Source organism: Taudactylus pleione, unplaced genomic scaffold, assembly GCF_031769625.1.
Source record: "Taudactylus pleione unplaced genomic scaffold, aTauple2 ptg000875l, whole genome shotgun sequence".
NCBI lineage: Eukaryota > Metazoa > Chordata > Amphibia > Anura > Myobatrachidae > Taudactylus > Taudactylus pleione.
This window is the reverse complement of record NW_028285277.1, coordinates 572,107-589,093: the sequence shown is the minus strand read 5'-3', so window position 1 is coordinate 589,093 and position 16,987 is coordinate 572,107.

Genomic DNA, 16,987 nt, shown 5'->3' with positions numbered 1-16,987 from the left:
TGTACCGCTCTCCACAGTGTGTCACTGTTACCTGCACACACTCATTATTTAACCGCTCTCCACCATGTGTCACTGTTACCTGCACACACTCATTATTGTACCTCTCTCCACCATGTGTCACTGTTACCTGCACACACTCATTATTGTACCTCTCTCCACCATGCGTCACTGTTACCTGCACACACACATTATTGTACCGCTCTCCACCATGTGTCACTGTTACCTGCACACACTCATTATTGTACCGCTCTCCACAGTGTGTCACTGTTACCTGCACACACTCATTATTGAACCGCTCTCCACCATGTGTCACTGTTACCTGCACACACTCATTATTGTACCTCTCTCCACCATGTGTCACTGTTACCTGCACACACTCATTATTGTACCTCTCTCCACCATGCGTCACTGTTACCTGCACACACACATTATTGTACCTCTCTCCACCATGTGTCACTGTTACCTGCACACACTCATTATTGTACCTCTCTCCCCCATGTGTCACTGTTACCTGCACACACTCATTATTGTACCGCTCTCCACCATGTGTCACTGTTACCTGCACACACTCATTATTGTACCTATCTCCTCCATGTGTCACTGTTACCTGCACACACTATTTATTGTACCTCTCTCCACCATGTGTCACTGTTACCTGCACACACTCATTATTGTACCGCTCTCCACCATGTGTCACTGTTACCTGCACACACTCATTATTGTACCGCTCTCCACCATGTGTCACTGTTACCTGCACACACTCATTATTGTACCGCTCTCCACCATGTGTCACTGTTACCTGCACACACTCATTATTGTACCGCTCTCCACCATGTGTCACTGTTACCTGCACACACTCATTATTGTACCGCTCTCCCCCATGTGTCACTGTTACCTGCACACACTCATTATTGTACCGCTCTCCACCATGTGTCACTGTTACCTGCACACACTCATTATTGTACTTATTGCTCTCCACCATGTGTCACTGTTACCTGCACACACTCATTATTCTACCTCTCTCCACCATGCGTCACTGTTACCTGCACACACTCATTATTGTACCTCTCTCCCCCATGCGTCACTGTTACCTGCACAAACTCATTATTGTACCTCTCTCCACCATGTGTCACTGTTACCTGCACACAATCATTATTGTACCGCTCTCCAGCATGTGTCACTGTTACCTGCACACAATCATTATTGTACCTCTCTCCAGCATGTGTCACTGTTACCTGCAGACACTCATTATTGTACCTCTCTCCACAGTGTGTCACTGTTACCTGCACACACTCATTATTGTACCGCTCTCCCCCATGTGTCACTGTTACCTGCACACACTCATTATTGTTCCTCTCTCCACCATGTGTCACTGTTACCTGCACACACTCATTATTGTTCCGCTCTCCCCCATGTGTCACTGTTACCTGCACACACTCATTATTGTACCGCTCTCCCCCATGTGTCACTGTTACCTGCACACACTCATTATTGTTCCGCTCTCCACCATGTGTCACTGTTACCTGCACACACTCATTATTGTACCTCTCTCCACCATGTGTCACTGTTACCTGCACACACTCATTATTGTACCTCTCTCCACCATGTGTCACTGTTACCTGCACACACTCATTATTGTACCTCTCTCCACCATGTGTCACTGTTACCTGCCTCTGTTACAGCCAAATATTTCACTTTTCGACTCATCAGTCCAGAGCACCAGTTACTATGTGTCTGCACCCCAGTTACTATGTTTCGTGCATAGTTCAGTCGCTTTGTGGTATCCAATAAAATAAATTGTCCGCACTGAAAACACAGCGCTGCGTAAAAAAACAAAAAAAAATACTTGGCTGTCTGGGGGTCTCTGCGTCTCCTGGTGGCCTCTGCCCCATCTTGTGACTGGGGAGGGCGCTGCTGGGAGCCTCCGGGGAATATTGGGATGAGCAAGGGCTGCTGGGAGATGTAGTTCTCTCAGCGCCCGTTACAGGGAGGGGGGGGGACACACACGGGGGGGTCACACACACACTCATGCACACATACTCACAAACAGTCATACACTCACCGCTGCTGCAGGAGACCGGGTCCCGATGCTGGAGGAAGAAGACAGCACTGCGGAAGGTCAGTAATTAAGGACTATTTAAGCTAATTGGAAACATCCAATTGCTTAATTAGTCCTCAGGGGTCCCAGAGCAAGTCCTGCTGATTTTTCCTAAATTAATGATTTTAGGAAAAATCAGACTTGTTCCGGAGATGCGAGACATAACCTCCCAGCGCTCAAATCTACAAAGCCGCAGGTGCAGGAGTTTTACTGTGCTCGCCCCGAACTGAATGTGCTCCATAAGGTGATAATTACACTCCCCCAAAGATAGTTCATGGGTGGCTGCTCGTCTCTCAGTACGCCAATAAGGGCAATAGGCTCAAGGAACCTAGAGAGATAGAGAAGAGACAAGCGCCTAATAGTATAATATATTTGAATGAATAGGAATAGGTCAGTTTGCGTACTAAATTTATACTAACAATATGGCGTATTCATAAGTCTGTACACGTGCGTCTGGTGTATGGTTGTATCAGATCTCGTGGATGTGCGGCTTCTATTTCTTTGGTAAGGCCTTCAGATCAAATACTTTATTAAAACACTTTACATAAGAATTAGATTACTATATGTGACAAATTTCGTATTCATGTATATGGAATTAGCTCCATTACTGCACATTAAAGGTCTGAGGTGAAAGCAGCCACAGTTGAACACAGGAGAACCCTATCTCATCACACACTGACATGAATTGAATTCTCCTATTGATTCAGATAGTGTGTATCCCACCATTAGGAGCTTGTCTCCTCTCTATCTTTGTGCGTATGTGCATGTATACATATATATCATTTCACATACTGGTAGAATGCTTCTGACGATCAGCCTCAGCAGGGATCTGGATCCAGGACTGAAGCACATCCACATTGTATGTAAGGTGTGCAGAATGGCTTTCCTGCTGTACTCATTCCTCTCTCTCTCTCTCTCCCATTCCGCGTGGAGAAGTGTCAGATATGTATAAGTCTGCATACAAAGCACATGTGCCCTAATGCCACAGGTCTGCTTCCTGCACTGGGGACTGTAAATGGAGTAACCTTGGAAATTGATGTGAGTGTAGGCCACTGACTGCATTGTGCTTATGGCTGTCACGAGCCACCGCTTTGGCTCGCATCCAGCTGGGATCCCGGTTGTTGCTAAGCAACCGGGACACCGCAACTTTCGTCAACAAGGTCCAACGGGGCCGCAATGCAGACTGGTCCTAGCACTTGCAGCTTCCGCCCAGCAGCTGCAGCCACTGATTGTTCAGGGAGGCTTGACCAAGCAGGCTCCCTGATTCGCTGTAGTTCCAGTTATTAGGCATTGAGGACTGAGCCTCACTGCCGGTTATAGCTTATACCTTGTGTGTCAGACCCTGGTCCTGTTAATGCTTGTGAAAGAATCTCTGCCTTGAACCTGTGAACCTTTTTCCTGATGTTCTAGTCCTAGTCACCATTCAAGTCACTGCCAACTGCACAGTACCCTCGGAACAACGGCATCCACCTGCGGCCCAGCCACTCATATCTTCTCAGTGCAGCGACATCCACCTGTGGCCCAGCCACTCATATCTTCTCAGTGCAGCGACATCAGCCTGTGGCCCAGCCACTCATATCTTCTCAGTGCAGCGACATCCACCTGTGGCCCAGCCACTCATATCTTCTCAGTAGTGCGACATCCACCTGCGGCCCAGCCACTCATATCTTCTCAGTGCAGCAACATCCACCTGTGGCCCAGCCACTCATATCTTCTCAGTGCAGCAACATCCACCTGTGGCCCAGCCACTCATATCTTCTCAGTGCAGCGACATCCACCTGTGGCCCAGCCACTCATATCTTCTCAGTGCAGCGACATCCACCTGTGGCCCAGCCACTCATATCTTCTCAGTGCAGCGACATCCACCTGTGGCCCTGCCACTCATATCTTCTCAGTGCAGCAACATCCACCTGTGGCCCAGCCGCTCATATCTTCTCAGTGCAGCAACATCCACCTGTGGCCCAGCCGCTCATATCTTCTCAGTGCAGCGACATCCACCTGTGGCCCAGCCACTCATATCTTCTCAGTGCAGCGACATCCACCTGTGGCCCAGCCACTCATATCTTCTCAGTGCAGCGACATCCACCTGTGGCCCTGCCACTCATATCTTCTCAGTGCAGCAACATCCACCTGTGGCCCAGCCGCTCATATCTTCTCAGTGCAGCAACATCCACCTGTGGCCCAGCCGCTCATATCTTCTCAGTGCAGCAACATCCACCTGTGGCCCAGCCGCTCATATCTTCTCAGTGCAGCAACATCCACCTGTGGCCCAGCCGCTCATATCTTCTCAGTGCAGCAACATCCACCTGTGGCCCAGCCGCTCATATCTTCTCAGTGCAGCAACATTCACCTGTGGCCCAGCCGCTCATATCTTCTCAGTGCAGCGACATCCACCTGTGGCCCTGCCGCTCATATCACCTCGTGTGCAACATCCACCTGTGGCCCAGCCACTCATATCAGTCACTCTTGTGTTGATCTGAATTAACGATCTAGCCGCACACATCTCCAGCGATACCTGAACTACGGTGTAAGCTCTACTGTTTCGAGCATACGTCCAGGCGGCAACCTAAGTGCTGGTGAGCGTACTCTGGACCTCATTCAGAGCCGGACGCTATTTGCGCTCGCTCATTCAGAAAAAGGGGCCGGCTATTTAAATTGAGTGCTCGCTCTTTGCGGTCTGTTGACGCCTCTATGTCTGAGCGAGCATCCGAAACATGCGCTCGCTATTTTGTAAAGACGCCCCCTGGCCGTTCGCATCATACGTCATCTCCGCTATTTATTTGATTAATCAAGTACATCGAAAGGCGTATGAACTGCTTGTGGTAGCATTTTCCTACCGCAATCATGCGAGCAGTGCAGGCTAAAAGACAACCAAGTGACGTGGTTGATGACGCTGCTTTGTTAATTATGCACACCCTTAAAACGCCCGTTTTGACCGTTTGGCACGCCTGCGTTCGGATCTCCACTCCCCATTTTCAAGCACCTTCCTCTGTTACCACCCACAAACGCCTCATCCTGTCACTCAAATTAGCAGACACTCGCTATTTTGCGAGCACACGATTTCCGACCGCACTGACTGGTTGGCGCATGTGCATTACGACGCATGCGCAGATGTGCGAACATCGCTCGGAGCGAACGAGCGGCCGCTTACAAGCGGTTCTGAATCAGGCCCCCTGCTCTAAGGGAACCAACGGCGGGCTGTTATTGGCATGATGACATCACCAGTGTAACTGTAGAGGTCTTGCACAATAGTAGTCCAGGTCATCATAACAATGGCGTTGGAAATGGAGACTAGTTCATGCACTTTAGTACACTTCTCTAAAGAACAAACAGAAAAAACCATCACGTAGGGTATTAATATTAAGTTAACAAAATTGCTATTATGCTCTAGCACAGTGATTCCCAAACTCGGCCCTCAAGGCACACTAACAGTCCTGGTTTTAGTGATATCCATGCTTAAGCACAGATGGTTAAATAAAAAAAACTGAGGTACTAATTAAGTCACCTGTGCTCAACTATGGCTAACCTTAAAACCTGGACTGTTAAACTGGCCACACATCTAAAGTTTATCTGTCCAACCAGCCAACTTGTTGATTGGTTGGAATGAAAATCTGGTAAGGAATACAATCAGCAATTTGCTCCCAAATGCTGGAAAATGGACCAAAACTGTTGTTTGAATAAAGAGTTTAGATCAAACATTTAACAAACTTGTCTGAACGACCATTTTCATCTGTTTTCTGGCATTTAGGAGCAAATTGCTGATCATCATTTACTCCCATATGTTACCAGATTTTCATTCCAACCAATCAACAAGTTGGCTGGTTGGATGTAAGTTGTTCTAGTGTGTGGCCAGCTTTAGTGTGCCTTGAGGACCGTGGTTGGGAACCCCTGCTCTAGTGCATGTTAAAAGGTATATATAGTCTTCATTATAGTTTCTGTTATCCGTGAACACATTTATTTGTTTAGTTTTCAATTGAGCCACCAATTATCACGATTGTGCTGATACAAAAACCAATTATCACAATTGTGCTCATACAGAAGCCAGCATGGAACCACAAATCGTCTACATCGCTCAGTGTGTACCAGCGATTTTGCGCTCCCGCGGTCGCTAGCTTTGACGTGCTGCACATCAAAATTTGCGATATCGCTAGCAGCCAGTGCATTGTTAATGAATGACATAATGGTGATCGTGCTGACGTTTATTAAAGTTGCCCAGTGTGGGCGCACAATCACAGGTATTGTCAGAATGGATACCCTTCGCTCCAGTGTGTACCCAGCCTTCGCCATACAAAGTAAATACTATATACTATACTATATACTATATACAGTGGTATGGATTGGAGTGGCATGGTTACATTTAGCCAGAGTGAGTCAATGTACTTTGGGGCCCATTTATCATTGATCGTTTTTGCAATGTGATCAGAGCATGCCGGTAACGTCCCTGATCGCAGTGCAAAAAGCGATCTCTTTTGGTCGGATGTATCATCCGAAAGGATCCCGTCCCTACTACGTTACCGGAGAGCTGCCGTAGACTGCACATGCACATCCGCCATAGCCGGAGAGGGTCCCGGCGGATCCCTCCACCGGCTAATAGTGCGCGGTGTAGCCCCTAGGCTACAGCGGCTAACGCTATCTTCAGATGATGTTAGCTGCTGGGGCCGATATCGGGAATGCATCGCATTCTGGATATTGGTAAATTTGGCAGCATCGCTTCTCCCATAGAAACCTTTGGGTGAGGCGGCTGACAGCGGTAATGGAGGGATTACAGCAGGTATCGGTCCCTCCTTAATACATCCGGGGGATACTTAGTATTTGAGGTAAAGATTTTACCTTAAATACATTTTGATAAATGGTCCCCAGAGTCTGAAGTCAAGTTTTGATCAGATACCTCACATGATGGGGATAATCGTTGAGCCTGGTGTAGCAGAAGAGGAGGGGGACGGTGATATTACAAGTCAACAGTTGAATCTGGGCATCAATATAAAACTTTTATTGCAGGTAAGAAGGCTGATTTACCACAGTGTAGCAGATGCTTCATCACACAGATGTAGACTTTTCAATAACTCCTTAATTATAAAATGAGAAGAATGTATAAAATGATTTGTTAGCGTATTTGGGAGTCAGAGCCCCTCTCAGCTGGTTCTGCGAGCGGCGTTTCCCACAAGCCTGGTGTAGTTGTTAAGCAACTCCTGATGACAGAATGTCTTTTATCTCTCTTTCTTCTTTCAATTTTCCACTTGTTTCAGAACTCTATGTACAAAGAGCTGCAGAAAGTGGCATTCCTGTGGCGTAGCGGAGCAGCTCCCTCCAGGGCCTGCGCAGGACGGAGCTACAGGCGCTGCCTCTTCATGTAATGACCTATTGTAGCAGCCACATACAAAAGAGGCTTCTGTGGAATTGCCCAGGTTACATGAAAGAATTGGAGTAGACGGGGATGTCCCTTTATACGTATAATGCAGAGAAAGCTTAGCAAATATTTCATACAAAGGAGAAAATGTTTATGTACTCCAGATAAGTTCATCATTGGATTTAATACTATCCATTCTGCAATGTCACTTGGGAATATTTACATGAGTTTTCCCGGTGGACTTTATCACCTTCTTGTGTGGTGGTGGCGGTCACTTGGACTGTGATGGTGTAAGATGATCATTTTTGAAAAACAATCTGACCCTAGTGATTTATTTTTATTATATTTTGGGTAACACAGGCTATGTATAGCTGGGCTTCAGTTCATAAGACGATCTGCCCAGAGTTTAGAAAAACTGCCCATCAGCATTGTTGTATGTGGTCATCTTTATACAATCTCCAGGAGTCTACAGAAAAGTTCCCCAATCTATAACAATCTATTGGAATTACGTATGATTGTTATGGGACTGGACAATAAATCTTAGATCATACTCATCGTCTGCATTGGCCGCTGTTTCTGGTCATTGAGCAAAAGGAAATCTTAATCTATTAAATGTGTGTATATGTCTTACAATGGCTCAGCCTCAGGAGATTTCATGGGTCTAAATAATGAATCACTCCAAATTTTTATCCAGATACTTGTACATAGAGCTGCAGAAACAGAGTGGTGCCATAAATAATGAATACATATATAACGTAGCTTGGATGGGAGCAGTGCTGCCAGCCACCAACTCAGCAGCGACAGAGGATATTGGTGCGATGAGGAGAGGTGGCGAAACTCTACATGGGAATGATTCATCTTCCCCGGCTACGGCACCATGCCCCTCATCCCAGAACTGAAGTTTTGTTTTTGATTGCAGTCTCCACTCCTGTATCTCCTTGTATGCTTCTCTCTCTCTCTCATCTCCCTCTTACGCTCCTGTCTCTCCCTCTTACGCTCCTGTCTCTCCCGCTTACGCTCCTGTCTCTCCTGCTTACGCTCCTGTCTCGCCCTCTTACACTCCTGTCTCTCCCCCCTTATGCTCCTGCTCCTGTCTCTACCCCATCACTTTCATGTCTCTCCCCCCTTACGCTCCTCTCTCTCCCTCTTACGCTTCTGTCTCTCCCTCTTACGCTCCGGTTTCTCCGCCCTTACGCTCCGGTTTCTCCCCCCTTACGCTCCGGTTTCTCCCCCCTTACGCTCCTGTCTCTCCCCCCTTACGCTCCTGTCTCTCCCCCCTTACGCTCCTGTTTCTCTCCCCTTACGCTCCTGTTTCTCCCCCCTTACGCTCCTGTCTCTCCCTCGTACGCTCCTGTATCTCCCTCGTACGCTCCTGTCTCTCCCTCTTACGCTCCTGTCTCTCCCCCCTTACGCTCCTGTCTCTCCCCCCTTACGCTCCTGTCTCTCCCCCCTTACGCTCCTGTCTCTCCCCCCTTACGCTCCTGTCTCTCCCCCCTTACGCTCCTGTCTCTCCCCCTTACGTTCCTCTCTGCCCCCCTCACTCTCATGTCTCTCCCGCCCTCACACTCCTGTCTGCCCCCTCACTCTCCTGTCTCTCCCCCCTTACGCTCCTGTCTCTCCCCCCTTACGCTCCTGTCTGCCCCCTTACGCTCCTGTCTGCCCCCTTACGCTCCTGTCTGCCCCCTTACGCTCCTGTCCGCCCCCTTACGCTCCTGTCCGCCCCCTTACGCTCCTGTCTGCCCCCTTACGCTCCTGTCTCTCCCTCTTACGCTCCTGTCTCTCCCCCTGACGCTCCTGTCTCTCCCTCTTACACTCCTGTCTCTCCCCCCCTTACGCTCCTGTCTCTCCCCCCTTATGCTCCTGCTCCTGTCTCTCCCCCTTACGCTCCTGCTCCTGTCTCTCCCCCATCACTTTCATGTCTCTCCCCCCTTACGCTCCTCTCTCTCCCTCTTACGCTTCTGTCTCTCCCTCTTACGCTCCGGTTTCTCCGCCCTTACGCTCCGGTTTCTCCCCCCTTACGCTCCGGTTTCTCCCCCCTTACGCTCCGGTTTCTCCCCCCTTACGTTCCGGTTTCTCCCCCCTTACGCTCCTGTCTCTCCCCCCTTACGCTCCTGTCTCTCCCCCTTTACGCTCCTGTCTCTCTCCCCTTACGCTCCTGTTTCTCCCCCCTTACGCTCCTGTCTCTCCCTCGTACGCTCCTGTCTCTCCCTCTTACGCTCCTGTCTCTCCCTCTTACGCTCCTGTCTCTCCCTCTTACGCTCCTGTCTCTCCCCCCTTACGCTCCTGTCTCTCCCCCCTTACGCTCCTGTCTCTCCCCCTTACGTTCCTCTCTGCCCCCCTCACTCTCATGTCTCTCCCGCCCTCACACTCCTGTCTGCCCCCTCACTCTCCTGTCTCTCCCCCCTTACGCTCCTGTCTCTCCTCCCTTACGCTCCTGTCTCTCCTCCCTTACGCTCCTGTCTCTCCCCCTTACGCTCCTGTCTCTCCCCCTTACCCTCCTCTCTGCCCCCCTCACTCTCATGTCTCTCCCGCCCTCACTCTCATGTCTCTCCCGCCTCACGCTCCTGTCTGCCCCCTTACGCTCCTGTCTGCCCCCTTACGCTCCTGTCCGCCCCCTTACGCTCCTGTCCGCCCCCTTACGCTCCTGTCTGCCCCCTTACGCTCCTGTCTCTCCCTCTTATGCTCCTGTCTCTCCCCCTGATGCTCCTGTCTCTCCCCCTGATGCTCCTGTCTCTCCCCCTTATGCTCCTGCTCCTGTCTCTCCCCCTTACGCTCCTGCTCCTGTCTCTCCCCCATCACTTTCATGTCTCTCCCCCCTTACGCTCCTGTCTCTCCCTCTTACGCTCCTGTCTCTCCCCCTTACGCTCTGGTTTCTCCGCCCTTACGCTCCGGTTTCTCTTCTTACGCTCCTGTCTCTCCCCCCTTATGGTCCTGCTCCTGTCTCTCCCCCTTATGCTCCTGCTCCTGTTTCTCCCCCCTTACACTCCTGTCTGCCCCCCTCACTCTCATATCTCTCCCCCTTACGCTCCTGTCTCTCCCTCGTATGCTCCTGTCTCTCCCCCCTTATGCTCCTGTCTCTCCCCCCTATGCTCCTGTCTCTCCCCCCTTACGCTCCTGTGTCTCCCCCCTTACGCTCCTGTCTCTCCCTCTTACGCTCCTGTCTCTCTCCCCTTACGCTCCTGTCTCTCCCCCCTTACGCTCCTGTATCTCCCTCGTACGCTCCTGTATCTCCCTCGTACGCTCCTGTCTCTTCCTCTTACGCTCCTGTCTCTCCCCCCTTATGCTCCTGTCACTCCCCCCTTACGCTCCTGTCTCTCCCTCTTACGCTCCTGTGTCTCCCCCCTTACGCTCCTGTCTCTCCCCCCTTACGCTCCTGTCTCTCCCCCCTTACGCTCCTGTCTCTCCCCCCTTACGCTCCTGTCTCTCCCCTCTTACGCTCCTGTCTCTCCCTCTTACGCTCCTGTCTCTCCCTCTTACGCTCCTGTCTCTCCCCCCTTACGCTCCTGTCACTCCCCCCTTACGCTCCTGTCTCTCCCCCCTTACGCTCCTGTCTCTCCCCCCTTACGCTCCTGTCTCTCCCCCTCCTGTCTCTCCCCCCTTACGCTCCTGTCTCTCCCCCCTTACTCTCCTGTCTCTCCCCCCTTACGCTCCTGTCTCTCCCCCCTTACGCTCCTCTCTGCCCCCCTCACTCTCATGTCTCTCCCGCCCTCACGCTCCTGTCTGCCCCCTTACGCTCCTGTCTCTCCCTCTTAGGCTCCTGTCTCTCCCCCCTTACGCTCCTGTCTCTCCCCCCTTACGCTCCTGTCTCTCCCCCCTTACGCTCATGTGTCTCGCCTCTCACACTCCTGTGACATAGAAGAGTGGAGTTGTCAGGATGACACCACATAGGAGATTTGCTTACTGTGATCAGACCTGTGATCCTGTAATTACCTCTCTGGCTCCATCACAATCCTTTATAAGTATTAACCATACAAAAGAGCAAACCCACAATTTCAGGGAGATAAATGGTACTGACTCTGCTTTCTCCTGGTTCAGCACAACGTGGCTGTCAGTCACCAGACACTAGCATGAGAATCACATCTATTAGTATGTAGCTATATAGGTAGTGAGGCTGGAAGGGGCAGAGGGTCATCAAGTGCAACTATAGCTGGGTACACACTAGACGATATGGTTTTGAGTTGAATTGGAACGACATATAGTCCACATCGTCTCTGAAGACGTCACCTCAGCCTCTCCCATATCCTCCATTTTCTCTTTCTACAGTCGGCTCGTCACATGCTGTTTTCCAGAAAGCTAACAATATATCGTTAATGATCTAACCAAACAATGCAAGATATATCGTTCCATTCATTGGGAGGATTGCATAGTGCGTACGCATTATATCGTTTGTTCTGGGGATGAAGGGAAATCGGAACGACCATTGCGTCGTTTGCACACCGTCTAGTGTGTACCCAGCTTAAGTAGCAATTTATCTTCACACAGGGGAACCAAGGGGGTCATTCAGACCCGGTTGTTAGCGCCGATGCGCTCGGACCGGGTCGATGGCCCCCCACAGAGCATGCACACGACGGTGACGGCGCCGTCGTGCGCATGCGTGAGACCCGCTACAACCGACAGCGCCGGTCGTAACGGGTCTCGAACCAAAGGGGGCGAGCTGTCGATGTTGATTGACAGCTCGCCCCGTTTGGAAGGCGGGCCGGGGGGGTGGCAGCCCAAACGGGGGCGTTCCCATGGGAATGCCTACCGTTTGGGGGCGGCCCCACTGACATCATTAGTGATGTCAGTGGAGAGCTTCCAGTTCAGACAGAGCCGAAAGCTCTCCGGGGCTTACGACAAGGAAGACCCTACCCTAGGGTCTCGTCGTAAGCCCCGATGGTCGCGATGGTCTTGACCATCGCGACCATCACCTTAGGCGGTCGTAAAGGCTGTGGGTGTTAACCCACAGCCTTACCACCGCAAAGGAGGACGTCTTGAAAATTCAAGACGTCCTCCCCTCATTCAGACCGACCGCACGCTCTGTGCGACCGGCTCTGAATGAGGTCCCAAATCCCTCCAGACCCCAATATGTCAAACATATGCTGCAATCGCAATTTTACAATTTACTATTAACGGTTGGTACAATTCCCTGTAAGAAAGGCATCTTTATTTTTTCGTAATACATTTGATGATTCAGCCCCAATTGGAGACTCTCGGGTCTGTACACTTGTGAATACCCCTTTGAAACGGTCCTGGCACTGGAAAACCCCTATAAGAGAACAGAGGAAGTTATGTATAGACTATTATTTATTAACATAACATCAGAAGAAAGTATAAAAGTTGGCAAAAGGTTCTCAGTTATCGCAAATGCTTTTACTATTTTCGCTTTTTTTCTGTAATCTTTTAAGAAGAATTAGAGATTCCATATTTTATTACTGTACTGTAGCTCCAACACAAACTGGATATGTTAGTAGCTGTCATAGGGCCAGATTCAGAGACTGACGCTCTAAAAGAGCGCTCGCTCTGAATCAGGGCGTTTTTTATTTTTTGTGTGTGGCCTCCTGGCCGCTCGCATAGCTGTGGGTGACCACCCACAGCTATTGCGAGCAGCCAGGATGATGGTCGCGATGGTCAAGACCATCGGGGCTTGCGACGAGACCCTTGTGGTAGGGTATTGTGGCCGCAAGCCCCAGAGAGCTGCTCTCCCACTGACATCACTGGTGGTCAGTGGGGCCGCCCAAAAACGGTAGGCGTTCGCTTGGGAACGTCTCCGTTTGTGAAGCCACCCCCCCGCCACGCCTCCAAAAAATCAAAATCGACAGCCGCCCCCTTTTGGTGCGAAACCCGGAGCGATGGAGCGCCCGCCGCTAGCCGGGTTTCGCGCATGCGCACGTCGGAGACGGCTCCGGCGTGTCATGCGCAGTGGCCAAACATCGACCCGCTCACAAGCGGGTCTGAATCAGGCCCATAGTTCACATCTATCACCAGGAAATAACATTGATGAGGTCGTACATCTGATCAGTTTATTTGGTAACCTAGGCTCTGGGATTTAAATATCCAGGAGGGTGTTTCCAGGAAGTTTGTAAGATAACATTTGTAAATTGCAAAGGGATATTTACCTCAGAAGACCTCTAGGGCCCTCATTCAGAGCCGTACGCTCTGAGCAGAGCGCACGCTCTGAATGAGGGCCGGCCTCCATGAAAATGGAGCGTCCTTCTGGATGCTCATATAGCTGTGGGTCACCACCCACAGGCTATACGAGCGTGCATTTTGATGGCCGCGATGGTCGAGACCATCGCGACCATCGAAATTGCGAGCCGGAGCCTGCGGTTGAGGTTTTCAACCGCAAGCTCCGGAGTGATTTTGGCTCTATCAGAGCCAAAATCACTCCCACTGACATCACTAGTGATGTCAGTGGGCCGGCTTCTGACGGGAGGCACGCCCCCGTCAGGGAGGCACGCCCCCGGCACGCCTACCAAAGGGGGCGTGCTGTCAATCAACATCGACAGCACGCCCCCTTTGATCAGACACAACGAGCGAAGGACTTTCCTTCGCTCGTCGCGTCTGGCGCATGCGCACGACGGAGCTCCCTCCGTCGTGCGCATGCTCAGTCGAGAACATCAACCCACTTGCGAGCGGACAGCCACTCGCGAGTGGGTCTGAATCAGGCCCTAGGACTTTATATATGAAGGTGTGAGAAGGTTCCTCTCATAGGGCTCTATTTATTAACATTATTTTTACTAAAATAAAGTGAAAAAGGGTGTTTTCACACCCTTTTCACATTATTTTAGTATCACTTACAGGGCAATTGGAGTAGAATTAGTAAAATTCTACTCCAACCCCCAGTATCATTTATTTTTAGTAAAGCAGATCGCATTTCCCATAATTGTAATGGGAAATGTGATCCGACCACAGTTACTAAAAATAAATTGTAAAAAAATACCGGGGGAAGCCCTGTGATAATAACGCCACCTGGAGGTGGCGTTATCCAGGGTCTCCCCCGGTTACTGGGCTCCCACTCTGCTCTAACGGGGAGAGCAGAGACGGGAGCCGGTACCAGTAATCAGCTATGTGGTCTAAACAGACCGCAAGATGATTGCTGTAAAAAAAAGAAAAAAAAATTGAAACATTTTTTTTTTTACTTACCTGAATCCAGGGACCGGTGATCGGGCCTCCGGTGATGGCTCCTCTCCAGTCAGCTGGTCTCCCACAGTGCACTGCTGCCCGGTCATCAGGTGATCGGGCCCCAGTACAGTATGGGAGATCACCTGATCGGGAAGCCCGGAGAAGATCACCGGAGGCCAGGAGGATGCAGGTAAGTGTAATGGAGGGGGGGTCGCGGGGGTCCGCGATCGCGGGGGGCGGGGCTTAGCGTCGGTGGGGGGTAGCAGCGACGGTGGTCGGCGCATGCGCGGGATCTTAGTCGCGGTATTTTTTCCAAAAATACCGCGACTAGAGTGCGGATGGGATCCGCAGGGACAGAGCTTTATCACAAGCTCTGTCCCTGCAAGGGATTTATAGTAAATCCCTGTGATATTGCCTGAATTCGCAATGCGAATTCACTCGGTAATATCACACTACAATCCGCATTCAATATGCGGATTGTAGTAAATAGAGCCCATAGGGAGCTGACATTTATTAGCTCATAGCACTTATGGCCTCCACATGTGTCCTCCAGGGACAAAGATTCCCAAGCTCTATATTTTTTATTACACGGAGCTTATTACTTTGCAGCCATTGCTGGCATTATTCCTAATATCAGGTATTTGTGTATATATGCACTCTAGCAGCATAACACCTTTCTGTACACTTACATTACAGAAAACCTTCCCAGCCAATTGGATATCTCAGCTAAACCTCCAGCTCTGATAGTGATATGTAGAAATGATCGGCAGCTGTGTAGAGAAGTAAAACACAAATTCAAGAGAAGTTCACCTCCAAAGTTTTGTAGTTTTGAAAGTTTTAGCCTTTCCATGGAAAATATGCTCCATGGGGGGTAATCTGCTTAAAGCCCTCCAGTGAGGTCAGAGGAGGAAGGGTCGCTGGTGTTGACAGCTGTCAGTTTTGAGGCATTTCCCAGGCACAGGCTTTGTCACGGAAATGTAGGTTAATATTCTGTTTCAAAACTTATTTCATTCTAAACATCTGCCAACTACTATGTAATAACTTTTTATTTTTTTTCTGAAGGATTGTGACTACTATAAGCCATATTAAAAGCCATTTTGTTAATTCCGTTGTGTATTTAAGTGTATTTATGCATAGAGCTGCAGAAACAGAGTGGTGCCATAAATAATGAATACATATATAACGTAGCTTGGATGGGAGCAGTGCTGCCAGCCACCAACTCAGCAGCGACAGAGGATATTGGTGCGATGAGGAGAGGTGGCGAAACTCTACATGGGAATGATTCATCTTCCCCGGCTACGGCACCATGCCCCTCATCCCAGAACTGAAGTTTTGTTTTTGATCGCAGTCTCCACTCCTTGTATGCTGCTCACTCTCTTCTCCCTATTACACTCCTGTCTCTCCCTATTATACTACTATCTCCTGTTACTGCTGTCTCTCCCTCTTACGCTCCTGTCTCTCCCTCTTACGCTCCTGTCTCTCCCACTTACGCTCCTGTCTCTCCCTCTTACGCTCCTGTCTCTCCCTCTTACGCTCCTGTCTCTCCCTCTTACGCTCCTGTCTCTCCCTCTTAGGCTCCCATCTCTCCCTCGTACGCTCCTGTCTCTCCCTCGTACGCTCCTGTCTCTCCCGCTTATGCTCCTGTCTCTCCCCCCTCTTAAGCTCCTGTCTCTCCCCCCTCTTACGCTCCTGTCTCTCCCTCTTACGCTCCTGTATCTCCCTCTTACGTTCCTGTCTCTCCCCCTGACGCTCCTGTCTCTCCCTCTTACGCTCCTGTATCTCCCCTCTTACGCTCCTGTCTCTCCCTCTTACGCTCCTGTCTCTCCCTCTTACGCTCCTGTCTCTCCCTCTTACGCTCCTGTCTCTCCCCTCTTACGCTCCTGTATCTCCCCTCTTACGCTCCTGTATCTCCCCTCTTACGCTCCTGTCTCTCCCTCTTAGGCTCCCATCTCTCCCTCGTACGCTCCTGTCTCTCCCTCGTACGCTCCTGACTCTCCCGCTTATGCTCCTGTCTCTCCCCCCTCTTAAGCTCCTGTCTCTCCCCCCTCTTAAGCTCCTGTCTCTCCCCCCTCTTACGCTCCTGTCTCTCCCTCTTACGCTCCTGTCTCTCCCTCTTACGCTCCTGTATCTCCCCCTGACGCTCCTGTCTCTCCCTCTTACGCTCCTGTCTCTCCCTCTTACGCTCCTGTCTCTCCCTCTTACGCTCTTGTCTCTCCCTCTTACGCTCCTGTCTCTCCCTCTTACGCTCCTGTATCTCCCCTCTTACGCTCCTGTATCTCCCCTCTTACGCTCCTGTATCTCCCTCTTACGCTCCTGTCTCTCCCTCTTACGCTCCTGTCTCTCCCTCTTACGCTCCTGTCTCTCCCCTCTTACGCTCCTGTCTCTCCCTTTTACGCTCCTGTCTCTCCCCTCTTACGCTCCCATCTCTCCCCTCTTACGCT